General features: G+C 42.4%; 1 protein-coding gene across 2 annotated transcripts in view; it reads left to right on the top strand.

The window, feature by feature from the left end:
* The first annotated feature begins 14313 nt into the window (after positions 1-14313).
* klf3 (Kruppel like factor 3 (basic)) overlaps positions 14314-15000 on the top strand; it is a 23051-nt gene continuing 22364 nt past the window's right edge. For both annotated transcript variants that reach the window (XM_080760582.1, XM_080760583.1), the window contains exon 1: positions 14314-14669. The gene's annotated coding sequence lies outside the window, so the exon portion shown is untranslated. The remainder of the gene's footprint in view (positions 14670-15000) is intronic.

Genomic DNA, 15000 nt, shown 5'->3' on the forward strand with positions numbered 1-15000 from the left:
CCGGGGCTGAATGTTATTCTATTGTCAACCCTTGAAACTGAATCATTTCAAAAGTCTAGCTCCCTCGTCTGATCTCCCAGGTGAATTCTTCGAGTTATGAGTTATGTTCTGCAATGCCAAAGCCATACTGATCAGTAGCGGAAGAACAATGTTCACACCCCGTCTTTTTTTACTGTTTTTATGAATTCATGTATTGTCACCCCACTGCAGGTACAAGCAACGTTGCTGTTGTATGCTCCATAGACTGTGCTAACAATAGCAACTAATTAGATAGATAATAGGCTAATAATTTGGGATGAACGATATAATCGGTAGTATAATCGGAATAGGCCGTATAAATGCCATATCGGTATCGGATTGGTCATAAAATAATACGGATTATTTAATCGGTTTTCACCAGCTAAAATACAATGAAATATGTAAAAATTCAATGAGTTCAATATAAATCAAAAGTGCCTAGGACTTAAGTAAAAATAAACTTTACATTTTTCTACATTAAATTAATCTCATCTCATCTCATTCAGTAGTCATTCAGTTGTGAAAACAGAGTATAGACTTTATTAACAGGCCAAGAGGCCCCCTATAGGGCCACGAGGCCCCTAGAGCCTATGGGCCAAGAGGCCCTAGGGCCTAGGTTTTTTCCCATCGTGGTCCTCTACATAATATCTGAATCGGTCAGAATCTGTATGACCCTACAAATAATTGGAGATCAGATATTGGTCATAATTTCATAATCGTGCACCCTACTAATAATGATAATACCATTAATTTAGATTATGCTGTAAACTAATGGTATTATTGTCTGGAGAAATCCATCCTTTTTCAGCTCATGTCATGCAAAGGGAGGGATCTGACCTCCGGGTCTTAGGATGAGATAAAAGCAATGAGGGCGTTTCTAAAGACTAACAATCCACTGAAAAGGAATTTGGCAAAGTGTCGCTTTGCCGGTACTGCTGTGCGATGGAGTATAAATTGCATTTGATTCATGATCCACAAGTCAAACTGTCAATCAGCGTTGCTTTACGAAAGCACACTAATGTTTGTTTGGGTGTGCGTCAGGAAATTGAGATCATTCTTTTGTTGGGAGTAGTATAGATAAGAATAATAACATGTCATGTCACCAACCGTTAGAACAGCCATTGACTCATGTACTGTCTAATGGTTAAATTGGGAACCTCAAACTCTTATTTGGTCTATGATCTATTGGATCTCATGCATGGGGTGGGTCTGTATTCTATTACTGTAGGCCTACTGTATGTCTGACAAAAGAAATGGAATGGAAGCAGGTCGAGTGATGAGCGAGATTACCTCCGGGCACACACGCGCTCGCACGTGCGCGCACGCGCGTGCACGAGCGCTCGCAGACCGACCGACCCTCTGGCCTCCTGTAGAGGCACACTGTAAAACCTTGCAGATACAGAATCAACACATCGAGGACCAAAGAGGCATGGTACATGATTTGAATCATCATCATTTAGTCCAGTTTATTTGTTTTGGGGGTATTTGTCACTATACATTTGCTCATAAAGCACATGAATTCTGTCCTCTGCATTTCTCCAGCCTAACTGTTGGGAGCAGTGGTGATGATGAGGTTGTTCACGTGTGTGCTTTTACATCCAAATGAGCTTCGATGTTGTGATGCCAGACAGTGCAATCAAACATGTCCTATTTGTTGTTACTGGTGCTCAAGGCAATGGCAGGGTTTGTGTCCTAGCATAGCCTTTCTCTTCAGAGGATTAACTTCAGCTCTGATCTGTAAATGCTGTTATTGTGCGGTTTCTCCTTTCAACCTACTATTAGATGTGTATTGGTTGAATAAGGCCCCAAGGTGATCTCAAGCAAAGAGCATGACATTCACTCACTCACACATGCACACACACACACACACACACACACACACACACACACACACACACACAGGATTTGATTTGCTGGTGGGATCCATTCCCACATTACATGGAAACTACCTGTTCTAAATTGTCAAGATTTTTCCTACAGAAAAACAAAATAGGGAAAATAGCAGAACTACCAGCTCACAGCATGTCGCTGCACGTTGTGAGCTTAGATGGACTTGTTTACGAAGTGCATATGGCTTAAGTGGTTTGGAAAATGTACCCCCTCTGCTTTCTTTAGATATCGAACTCGTGCTCACTCGCTCTGCTTCTCCCAGTGCACCATCTTTACCTGCGTTGGGTAAATACGGTGTTGTTTCCCATGGGATTTGGGAGCAGTAGAGAGAGGAGCGTGATATGTTTCTACTTTCTACTGTATGATTGTGTTTTATTGCGTATGTGTTGTTGTTTTTACGCCATACTGTCAGTCTGCTTGTGAAAGACAGAGATGTGATTGTTCTACAAGGAGATGTTAGCATGTGCCATACACATACCTCAGTCTGATACTCGCCTCTTGTTACAACATAAACGTGCAACACACCCTCGAAAGACGCACCACGTACGATTCCAGACAGAGATCATGTTTGATAGTGTGCACAGACACACACACACACACACACAGACTCTGGGTTTTATGCATTTTTGTTTAGTGTTTTTTTGTGCCAAAGCCCCACAGCTGTCCTATATTTCTCTCTCTCATTGGAAGGTCCCAGACTCCCAGGGATCGTATTTTCAATTTCTCACAATTACGTGTCCCAATATTCATTATCCATTATTTATGACAGTATCACTTCAGTATCAGTTCATCTGTTAAATAACATCTTAGGATCAAGTTAAAGAGATAGAGACAAGTACCCAAAAGCGCACGCGTACACACGCATACGCATGCACACACACACACACACACACACACACACACACACACACACACACACACAGGAGACCACACGCATGCCCTTGCACAATGTCTGGTCTTTTTGTTCCTTGTGTTACAGTCATTTTGGCGGCATATCCAAGGAGACACCGACCGACTGATGAAGAGTGATGAAGCATTATGGAATGTCAAGAACGGTACAGTAACTGTTTACACTGTTTCTATTCAGTTCATTTTTACATGAAACATATTCATCAGAGACGTTAAATGAAATGCCCATTTGGAAACAACATGGATGTGCAGTATATCGTTGATGTCAGGGGGAATGTCCAAAACCCAAACTAAACATTTTAAAATAGTGAAAATATCCTTACTTTGCAACCTTTTCTCTTTGAAATTAAACTGTATAAAATCGTGAGAGTTGGCATCTCTGGGTTGATGATGCGAGGTCATCAATTGAGTTGCAAACACAATGAAAACAAGTTAAACCAAGGCAGGCGCCCTGCCAGCCAGGCGAGTGCCCATGCCAATAATGTCCCCTTCTGCCGACTTAGTGTTGTTCTGGTTGCATACTTGATCAGAAAATGTTAAATTATCTGTCCTTGTCAATATGGTACGCTAAGGGCATAACTTTGGCTTCCACATTGAAGGTAAAAGTTCAGTTGAACAAATTGGTGACTTGGGAGAATAGAGTTATATGCTTTGTAGAGAGAATGAGTCCGTTTCTTTTATAGATAAGACAGGTGAACTGTTGAGGGTAATCAAGGTCATATGGGGGTGAAACTAGGGCAGTGAGCTGAGCTGTAGCCTACGTACTTATAGTTGTTTGTTACCTGTCTGTCGAAACCATGGATGACGGTTACTAGCAGTTATTTCTTAACAAAATAAATCAACACGATGATATGCATGTAATTACATCTATTATATAACAACAATCAATCAATTCAACACCCAGATTCTCTCTCTCTCTCTCTCTCTCTCTCTCTCTCTGTGATGTTGTGTCTCACATACACAAACATCTACTCCTACACAATCCTCTGAGACTTTGCGCGTGCATGTAGAGACTACAGTAGACCTGTCAACACTGTACCCTCAGGGGTAGTGCCAACTGAACATTAATTATGGCTTACCCTTTTGTGGATTGCTTGAACACGCCTTACTGTACACATATAGTGAATAATTGGCATCCTGCCCAAGTTCATACCCTGGAAGTCGTGTGTGTGCGTGTACATTATTGACTGTAGACTGTATAAATATCTTATTGACATAGACTGTATAAATATCTGTCAATCTATGTATGGGCCTGCGTCATAAACTTACAGTACAATATTGCATGGGCGCCGTGGGTGGAACTGGGTGTGAAAATATTCATGTTCACTGAAAGTATTGACTCCTGAATGAACTCATGTCTGCTGGCAGGAGATGACATTTGAAGAACAGAAGCATCATGGAAAGATGGCATTTTAACGAGGGATGCTCCGATCAGGATAGCTGTTTTTAAGCCCATAATGTCCCATAATGTCATCAATATTGGCCAGAAACTCTACATCTGACCTCAAACCCTACATGTCAGAACCTGTTCTGACATTCCATAATGTTGATCCTTCCCCATTCGTCCTTCCTCTTCGATGTCTCCCTTTTGACTGATACCTGTCCATTCAAACTCTAGACAGGCCTGCCAAAACTAGTTCTCAACAGTTCCGCCCGAGGTCGCTTCTCGCCCTTACTGGTACTATATATATGACTTTCGATCAAGTCATTTGGAGGCCGATCTCTAAATGTAACTACTTAACCCACAGGCGACTTAAAGAACTGGACACTGGTTACAACTTCACTTTGGACACTTTTTCCCGACTACACCAAGGGCACCCTTATCCCTTATCCCTAAACGTATTTGCCTTTTTTTTACTATTTTGACAAACATTTTAAAATAGTTCTTAACTAGCCGATCTACATCGAGACATTGTGAGCTTGCAGATCGGCTATTTGAACTATTTTGAAAGGTCTATTAAAATTGTAAAAAAATGCCAAATTAGTTTAGGGATAAGGGTCATTTTCGTCACCACTAAACCCCTTATCCCTAAACTTCTTTGCCTTTTTTTTACTATTTTGCTAAACATTTTTTAATAGTTAAAATGGCCAGTCTACAAGCTCACAACGTGTCAATGTATTTAGTTGGACTTGCATTCGTGGCCGATATTTGTTAAATGTTTTGGGACATTTAATATCACTGATATCAACATTTATTTATTTTTGGACCACAATGCTTATGAGACAATTTAAAATGAAACTTCTACGGCCCTGGACCAGGGGATGAGCGAGTGACATCAGAACTTCGGTAGAGATTTCACCGTCTGTCCGCTCCGCTGTAGTGCTGACATAAAGTGACATTATTCCGTTAGTGTCTCAGCCCTGCTGTCTATTGATAATTATCATGGCAATTAACCTCTCTGGGTATAAAATAAATGGGCAGACATCTGCATCTATTCCAAATTGTAAACACTGTTATTAGAGCCTTATTGCCCTGTATGGCTCCAGCCTGGGGCATCAGGTGGGCTCCCTCTTATCTAGAACCTACATCTTCTAGGTACTCTGCCATTATTTACAGTACACATTGTTTTGCAACTGCTCAGCTGTCCCTTTGCATGGAGCTCCACAATATGAACTCACGGCCGGGTTGCCTATACCCAGCGCTCGCAACATTTTGGAAGACGCAGCTATAGGCAATTTGTAATGAAATATGAGAATTCTGATGCCTCTTGATCACATGACTTCATAGATAATGTGTACAGAGTTGAGTGTGTTTTGACGAAAACGCAAAAATTGCAAATACATTATAATTTATATAGAGTGTTGGTCTAGGAAGCTCTGGAAATGATTGCTGACCCCATTTCCACTCTGTGTTCTGTGAAGGTTATACTTATTTACATACAGCATGTTCTGGGAATGCTGTACACACATGGCCAGATTCTTACACCTTATACACACGTATCTGTCCAACCTGGGCTTGAATGTACTGTGATCAGAAATGAACCGGGTGACAACATCAAGAGACCATAAGTGTTTGACTGTATTCTGTTGTCTTGTTGTCACCTAAATCTAAGGTAATGTTTGGCAAAATGTTGTTTCATATGGCAGATATGATATCTCTCTTTGAAGTGAACCTGTATGGAGTATATATGGACTCATGTAAGTTGGCACTTTACTCTCATGTTGGAATCCTGGGTTGATGATGTTGGATGATGATGTCACACGACCGTTCAAGTGTTTTTCTTTCTTTCTTTCTTTCTTTCTTTCTTTCTTTCTTTCTTTCTTTCTTTGTTTTTCTTTGTAGATATGACAGGTGTACTGCACTGGAGAGGGTAATCAAGGTAGAATGTGGGGTGGGTGAAACAAGGCCAGTGAGCTACGTCTCTAGCTGTCTGTTATCTGTCCAAACCATAGATGACTCTAGCAATTACTAGCAATTACTTCTTAACAGGATAACGCAACTCTGATCTGCATGTCAATAAAAAGATCAGTATGTGTGTGTGCGTGCATCAGTTCTTGTTGTTGTAATGGATCTCCATTGTAACCACAAGAACATCCAGATCTTTCTATTCTTCTCTCTGTTGATGTTGTCTCACATATACTCCAAACCACTCTGACTTGAGAGACTTTGCGCGCGTGTGTAGAGACTACAGTAGACCTGTCAGCACTGTGCCCTCAGGGCTATAGTGCCAACTGAACATTAATTATGGCTTACCCTTTTGTGGATAGCTTGAACACGCCTACACTGCAGGAGGAATTGGCAAACCGCCCTCAGTTCACACCCTGGACAGAAAAGGTGTGTGTGTGTGTGTGTGTGTGTGTGTGTGTGTGTGTGTGTGTGTGTGTGTGTGTGTGTGTGTGTGTGTGTGTGTGTGTGTGTGTGTGTGTGTGTGTGTGTGTGTGTGTGTGTGTGTGTGTGTGTGTGTGTGTGTGTGTGTGTGTGTGTGTGTGTGTGTGTGTGTGTGTGTGTGTGTGCGCACGCGCATATATACAGTGTGAAATACTGTGAAATAGTTTTGAGCACTCAAATCAATTTGGTATAACCACCCCTTGCTTTCTACAAGACAGTTCTTTAAGCCAGTTACTCTGCGGGTACAGTAGATGGTCCAAACATATTGGAGAACTTGCCACATGTATTTCTTCAGTGGATTTAGGCTGTCTCACATACTTTTGTCACTTTGTGTAATTCCAGACTGACTTATATGTTCTGTCTTTTCGTGTAATCCCAGACCGACTGGATGATGCCGATGTTGCCAAGTCTCTACACTTATAATCACAATTATGTATTTGAGATAATCACTGTTGTTTTCATTTTAATTAGAATAATTGCCAATAGTCATAATAATTTCCATGTTAAAAATGTCAATACATTTTCAAAAACTTCCAACATAGTGGAAATAAGCAGATCTATACAAGCTCAAAACGTGTCACATCGCCACACGTTTTCAGCTTGTAGCTCTGCCTAATGTTTTTTCTCCAAGTAGCCTATATGGTAATGTGTTATTTGTCATATCTGCCCTGTTGCACCTTTTGTTTACCAAGCCTCAAAGCCAAACAGAACATCTATTTTTAGTTGTATATAGTTTATTCATAATGTTCAACGACAGAAACACAATTAAATTGTTAATCGCAATCATTTGAGTGACAATTAAATCATCAAGTAACATTTCATCATAATCGTGACAGCCCTAGTTGGCCAGATTCCCAAGAGCTACCGTACATGGCCTCTCCAGTTTTCACTGACTCCACACTTGATATCATCGCTGAAAATAGACATAAGCTCACAACATATACTGTAGCAAAGTAACGTGTTGTGAACATGTTGATCTGCTATTTCCGCTGCATGTTATCCTTTGGACAATTGGACTGTGTGGGGTCTTGTACTGTATCTGTTGCAGCAGTGGTTTTCATGCCAGTGGTCCGGGGACCACCAGTGGTCCTTGAGGGGGTTCCAGGTGGTCCGGGGACCACCAGTGGTCCTTGAGGGGGTTCCAGGTGGTCCCCAGCTAAATGATGGAGAGTTGGTAACCAAATCGATCCTTATTAGAGCTTTAACCCATTCTGACCTGAGATCAGATTCCTACGAGGTTTCCACGGGACACACACTGGTCTGATTAACCCATTCTGACCTGAGATCAGATTCTAAAAATGTCAGTCGTTCTTCGAATATTTCAAAAATAGCAGACCTACAAGCTCGTATCGCGCCACTCGGTGGCGCGATATGAGCTTGTAGATCTGCTATTTTTCAATAGCTAAAGCATAACATGATGCCAACACCAAAATGGGTGCCCGGTCAGAATGGGTTAACTGTTGAGTTGTTCATTTTACGTCGCTCTCAATAGTTACATTCTTGTTAAACAGTCTGCACAATTAGAGAATGTAGAATAATTGTTATTTTGATCAACGTTTGATCTGTTGTCTCTCCTATGGTATACCAACATCAATACAGCATGGAATTGTGGACAAAATCTATTCTTATCCAACAATAACAACATAGTTTTGAGTCTGAGAGGCTAAATCTCGTCAAATGGTGGTCCGTGGGTCAAATGCTGAATATATAATGGACCTTATATTTATTTATTTATATATTTTAATTTTTATTATTGTATTATTAGTGTATTTCGTACATGGATAAATACTTACAATGTGTGGTAATGCGTGGATGTGTGTGAAAATATTCATCAGAAGTTATTTTAACCCCTGAATGTTTCACCTGAAATACTTCTTCTGACTTCCTGTTCTTTCCTATCATGCTGTCCCTGATTAATTGATTGATTGATTGATTGATTTTTTTATCCACAGTATGTAGAATGGGTACACATTTCAATCGAAAGCACAAGGACGAATCCAAGTATTTTGACTTCCATGGAAGACAGGGCTGTCTATTCCCAAATGCTCTCTCTCTCTCTCTCTCTCTCTCTCTCTCTCTCTCTCTCTCTCTCTCTCTCTCTCTCTATCATACCACCAACCTAACCCCACCCCCTCAGTGTACTGTGTTATTTCTCTTTAAGCTTGTAATCCAACGATGACAGTAAAAGCCTGCAGAAATTCCATAAAATGACAGCTCTATCGTCTGTCTGTATGCCACACAGACGACCACAAAGCTGCAGTGCAACACACACGCACTCGCACACGCGCACACAGACACACACACACACACACACACACACACACACACACACACACACACACACACACACACACACACACACACACACTCGACATGCACGCACACACCTAAGAAGAACAATTCTACCAAGTGTGGTTAAATTTGGTTTTGTCCATAATTTCTGCCTTTTTTGGCACCTCTCTGCTCTTAATGGAGGTCCATTATGTTTTCCTGCATTTTCCACACCCTTCTTATACCGTAACCTTTGTGTCTCTTTTATCGTATGATACTGCATATGATTGAATGCTGAGACAGTATAATTCCAAATGCCACTCGACTCACTCCTTACTGGCCCCAAGCCCATTCTAACTCCTCACTGTCCATGGAACTCAGTTCAAAAATACTAGTGTTATCCTATAATATGTCATTGCGACTGTAGGTCACAGTTTACTATGAAAACCTGGATTTCATATCAGTCAGTCCCTCACACCTCGTGACACGCTCCATGGCTGCCTGTCTCCATATATGAAGATCACGACACTGAACTGATTCCCAACCTGTGTTTGAAATGGCCAGGTGTGCCGTTTGATTTGAACAAAAGTCTAAGGCTTAGATCTCTATATGAGCTGACCTGTACTGACATTCCATATGTTGATCCTTCCCCATCCTCTTCGATATCTCCCTTTTGACTGATACCTGTCCATTCAAACTCTAGAAGGGCCTGCCCCAAAGTCATTAGCGCAGCCACGCCCCGGCAGCCGGCGAAAACTAGAGTTCTCAACAGGCCTGAAAATGAAGGCACACATTAGCACACATTTTTCGCCCTACACCCGGCCAGAAAACGTCAATTTAAAAACCTTGCCCCTTTAGGGTGAGGTTGCTTCTCGCCCTCAGGTTATATCAGTCCTTGAATCCCATGTAAATGTATTGTGGGCATTCCTACTGGCTCAGCGTAGACTAGTGCACAGACCACATGCTCCTTCAGTCATAATGAGGCCTCGTGTGTGTGTGTGTGTGTGTGTGTGTGTGTGTGTGTGTGTGTGTGTGTGTGTGTGTGTGTGTGTGTGTGTGTGTGTGTGTGTGTGTGTGTGTGTGTGTGTGTGTGTGTGTGTGTGTGTGTGTGTGTGTGTGCACGCACTCGTCTGCGTAAACTAATTTTTTAGTGTATTTGTTTCAATGTGTGTTTGTGTCCTACTGATGCCATCTGCCCTGAGGGTCAGCCTATTGTTGAGACCTAGCCATTGTTGAGACCCAGCCCAGTGTTGGTATGTGTGCCATTATGCCAACCCCTCTCACAGTGACACTGGCTCCTGTGTAGTAAATTTACTGTTCTCTCTCTCTCTCTCTCCCATTACTAGACTCTCTCTCTCTCTCTGTCTCTCTCTCTCTCTCATACACACACACACACACACACACACACACACACACACACACACACACACACACACACACACACAGGGGCGGCAGTCACGCACACCAAACCCGCAGCCCTGCCCATCTCCTCTTCTCCCCTGAGGTGCAGGTTTTACTATTTGCATTGTAGCTGCTGTAGAAAGAGCCTGTGCGTAGTGTGTGTTGTGTGCACCTCCTCCCCCGGGCCAAAGTTGACTTTTACAAGCTTCCCTCCTCCTTTCATCCCGCCCATCGCCATTCTTTATTTGATTCATAGCTGAAGCGATTGGCATGCGATTGGCAATGCTTCGCTGCTTCCTGCTGTAAAGATGAATGCAGTTTAGCTCAAAGCAAGAGAATGATTATGATTATGATTATTTTATGTCTTTATTATATGTTTGACAGTTCCAGGCATGCAATATCAAGTAGATTTATTACATTGATTTACAGTTTTTGCAGCAGTAGCAGCACAAAAGTGATTTATTGAATCTGATCGATTGTGATTGGTAATGTTTTCATATTCCTAATTGTAGTCAAATGAGCACATTACTGGGTACTCTATCGTACTGTACTGTACGTGGCTGTCATTGCATGTTATATAAGGGGACATGTACTGTACTGTAGAGCCATCGTTGGTTTCCACAGAAAAACTGGTTTGCTTTTCAAAAACATAATTTGATACCACACTTCCTGTTTTCAATCAACACACCTTGATAAGTGATAGCAATGTTATGCCTTCTGTTGGCTCAGGCCTGCTGAAGGCAAAATACTTTGGAATTTGCTCACTGAGAGATTACACAGTAAAATCCTCAGTGTTCATTTGTCCTTTTGTAAGTCCCTTTGTAACTCTGAGTGTACAAATGTGACCAAATGGACCCATTTGGTTACATTATAAGCACATTGTACAGTGGGCTGTCTACGTGGATGTTGATTGATTGAATTTTTTTATTTCACAGTATGCAGAATTGGTACTACATTTCAAACAAAAGCACAAGTCAATAGAAGAACTCATAATTAAGCACTCATGTCACACTTGTACCCTCCCAATGGCTTATTGTGGGGGTTAACAGAGATGGAGTACTCGTAGAGAGGCTGGGGAATTGGGAATTGGCTTTACTAAATTGGGACTTGAAGGGAGAACATTTTATTTTATTTTTCTTTTGTCTGGGGAGGGGCATGTGTTGCTCAACAACATAGTCTTTTCATTATTTGTCTGCCCTGAGATCTCTGAGATTTGTTATTGAAAATTGCGATAAAAAGATTTTGAAAATAAAATAAATGAAATCATGACAGTTAAGGGCTTGATTTCATGCATTGCACGATACTACGTGCAACAAATTATACCAAGCCTAGACATTATTTAACTGAAATATGCAAGTGGTCTTCTTTTTTTTTCGAGAGCCACTGATACTGATAGAGAGCAGACACATGATAGGCACATGTCGTTAATCATGATGACAATCAGGCAAGTTGGTACCCTTCTTAACTCCCTTTCCTGGGAAATTTCTTAACCAAAGAAACTGAAACTGACAACATTGACGCAGTTCCACGGAACAGTGCACAAAGTTTAGTGCACTGTTCCGTGGAAGAAAATACACATCTTCACTTTGCTACATTACTGGGAAGAACATGCCAGGTGAAGAACCACATGCAATACCTTCATGGACCACCATTGGTCCATGGACCACCTGTTGAAAACCCCTGGCCGGTGTTGTTGAAGTTGATCAAGCGCCAAGCGATACAATACAATACAATTTAAAGTTTGTTTTTGTAGTGTATTGTATTTACTTATAGTAGTAAAGTAGTTTTGTTTTCATTTGTTGTCGGGTTAGATTATTTTATTTACATTCTCAAGCATTCCTTTGTGCTAAAGAAGCAAGCCTAGTTTATGTGTTTATGTGTGTGTGTGCGTGCGTGCATGCGTGCGTGTCTATGCGTGCGTGCGTGCGTGTGCGTGCGTGGTTTCATTCCAGCACCTGCGGTGTCACTGTGTGATTCATTAGTTATAAGCTATATAAAATAAGGCTTGCTTCACTGCTTTTTGCAGATGATGTGGTCCTGATGGCACCATCGGTCCAAGACCTTCAGCTTTCACTGGACCGGTTCGCAGTCAACAGGGGCTGGGATGAGGATCAGCATCTTCAAATCTGAGGTCATGGTTCTCAGCAGGAAACCGATTGATTGTGCAGCTCGGGGTCTTGCCGGAGAATCAGAGCAGCAGGGGTGGTATTGCAGTCGCTGTACCGCACTGTTGTGACAAAAAGAGAACTGAGCCAGAAGGCAATTAAAGCTCTCTGTCTACCGAGAGTTCCTACTCTCACCTATGGTCATGATGAAGTGTGGGTCATGACCGAAAGAATAAGCCAAAATGAGTTTTTGACGACGGGTGGCTGGCATCTCCCTTAGAGATAGGGGGAGAAGTTCAGTCACTCTAGAGAGACTCGGAGTAGAGGGGCTGCTTTTTCGCTTGGATAGGAGCCAGCTTAGGTGGTTCGGACATCTGGTTAGGATGCCTCTCGGGCGTCTCCCTAGGGAGGTCCAAGGGGGACGTCCCACTGGGAGGAGATCCCGGGCAGACCAAGGCGCAGTTGGAAGAAACACATCGACTCACTGGCCTTGGAACGCCTCGGGATCCCTCAGGAGGGACTTCTGAGGGAAGTCTGGAGCTTTCTGGTGGAGCTGTTGCCCTCACGACCCGACTACGGACAAGTGGTTGTAGATGGATGGATGGATAGAATAGAAAGAAAGAGTTTAGTTTAAATTTAGTTATCGTCAACAATAAGGAACAGCAGTTCTGTTTCCATATATTTTTAAGATGCCAACGAGTGGTGTGCAGTGTGCCCAAGGGTAATGTTGAGGCTTATAACACAATGCCGACAGTATTTCTCAAGCTCAAGCTTGTCACTATCACTCCACATGGTCTAGTTCTCATACTGTATTGAGTAATCTAAGGCAGTGGTTCTCAACCTGTGGTACAGGTTACAATACCCTCAGGGCCCTGAGTGTATTGGAAGTGGGCCCCCAAATAAGTGGCAGAACACAAAGATTTTTATTAATAATAAAATATATATATCTTAAAAATATATCATGGTATTGTTTCTTTAAAAAACAGCCGATGTACAAGCTCACACTGCCTGTCGTTAGCTTTAATAGTAGACCGCTATTGCTCATAGTAGGCCGTTATATATTTTCTGTGGTGCGCGTCTGTCTGTAACTGGATGCACAACCGACTTTAAATCAGACATAAGCCTAAGTGGATGTTTTTACAGAGTAAATAGGTTCAGTCTTATAGAAACCAACCATGCACGGCATGACAGCTGCTGTCATAGCTGTGACTTGTTTTAACCGGCCTGCCAGCCTGCTAAAACAACTGACCTCCATACAAATAAATACACACACCGCGAACACGCTTCACTGCGAAGGTGTGTGTCATCTGGAAACAGAGGTGTGTGCTGTGGGTTTTTTTTTTGTACAGTTGTAATGACATACTGTAGTCGTTTGTGTATGCTGCTTTATGACTGGCTGGGGGGGGGGGGGGGTGTGAACAGACACCTGTTAAGATTTGGCTCCTCCAACTTTTACTAAAATGTGTTGCGTTTTATTCTTGTGTCTGTCCGTTATCGGTCAACCTGGGTCTTTGTTTCTCTCCCGTCTCACTCTGTCGGTGTTGTATAGCACTATAGAAACTGTTATAATGACTATAATAACAATAATAATACAGCTTTATGTAGTTGTTTCTGGGAAGAGTTGTTTGCTGTCACAGTCAGTCACACCCAGGCCTTCCTCTTCCTTCTCCAGATGGTGCTCTGCCTGCCACACACAGGCACGCACGCACCGTGACGCACGCATGCGCACACACACACGCACACACACACACACACACACACACACAGTGCACACACACACAAAGGCCTGTACTGTCCCACCCTCGCCTCCTGTGGGCCGCCCCGGTCCCGCCCAGCGGCCCGACCCATGGACAGACTACAGATCATGTGACAAGCTTGAAGCTCACTCACACACTGCACATACACACGCACATATGCACGCACAAACACACACAACGACAACAGAGGGGAGTGAGAGAGAGAGAGAGACGGAGGAGTTTCGTAACTTAGGGAAGTTTTGTCGAGTCGCCTGCCCCCGCGATCGATCTCTCGGTTGTTTTTTTTGGGTGACTGATGTCAGTGTCACCAGCGAGGAGCCGTTTGCCTGCGACGCGTCACTGTTTCACCCGCAAGGGACCCGAGTTTTAGGCTATACCCCACACACACAACAGCTGCTCTGAAAATATACATCCTCGTCCCTGGAATAAGATAGGCCACCTGGCTGGCGTGTCCGTCCCGTCCGCACACCGTAGCCTACAATCTGGAAAGTAAGTTTGACATTTCTGTCTGAGTGTTTGCTCGCTTGTTGTGCGCTTACGGGAAATGATGAGCAGGCTTTACTGTATGTAAACGAGACCCTTCTTTGCGTAGTGGAATTTATTCATGTTCATTTGGGTTTTTGCGGGACATATCTCTACTCTTACTCTATTATTGTCATAATAACTAATTGTATTTATTTCATATTTTGTAATTTTTATAAATAATATTACAATATAGAATTAATACATAGTGTAGCCTATAATGTTATTAATGTAAAGGCCATATAGTGACAGTGTTTTCACGGTAGTCTGTAGGTAATTAAATTAGGCAACTAATGTG

This window comes from Protomyctophum bolini (assembly GCF_963924005.1).
Source record: "Protomyctophum bolini genome assembly, chromosome: 3".
NCBI lineage: Eukaryota > Metazoa > Chordata > Actinopteri > Myctophiformes > Myctophidae > Protomyctophum > Protomyctophum bolini.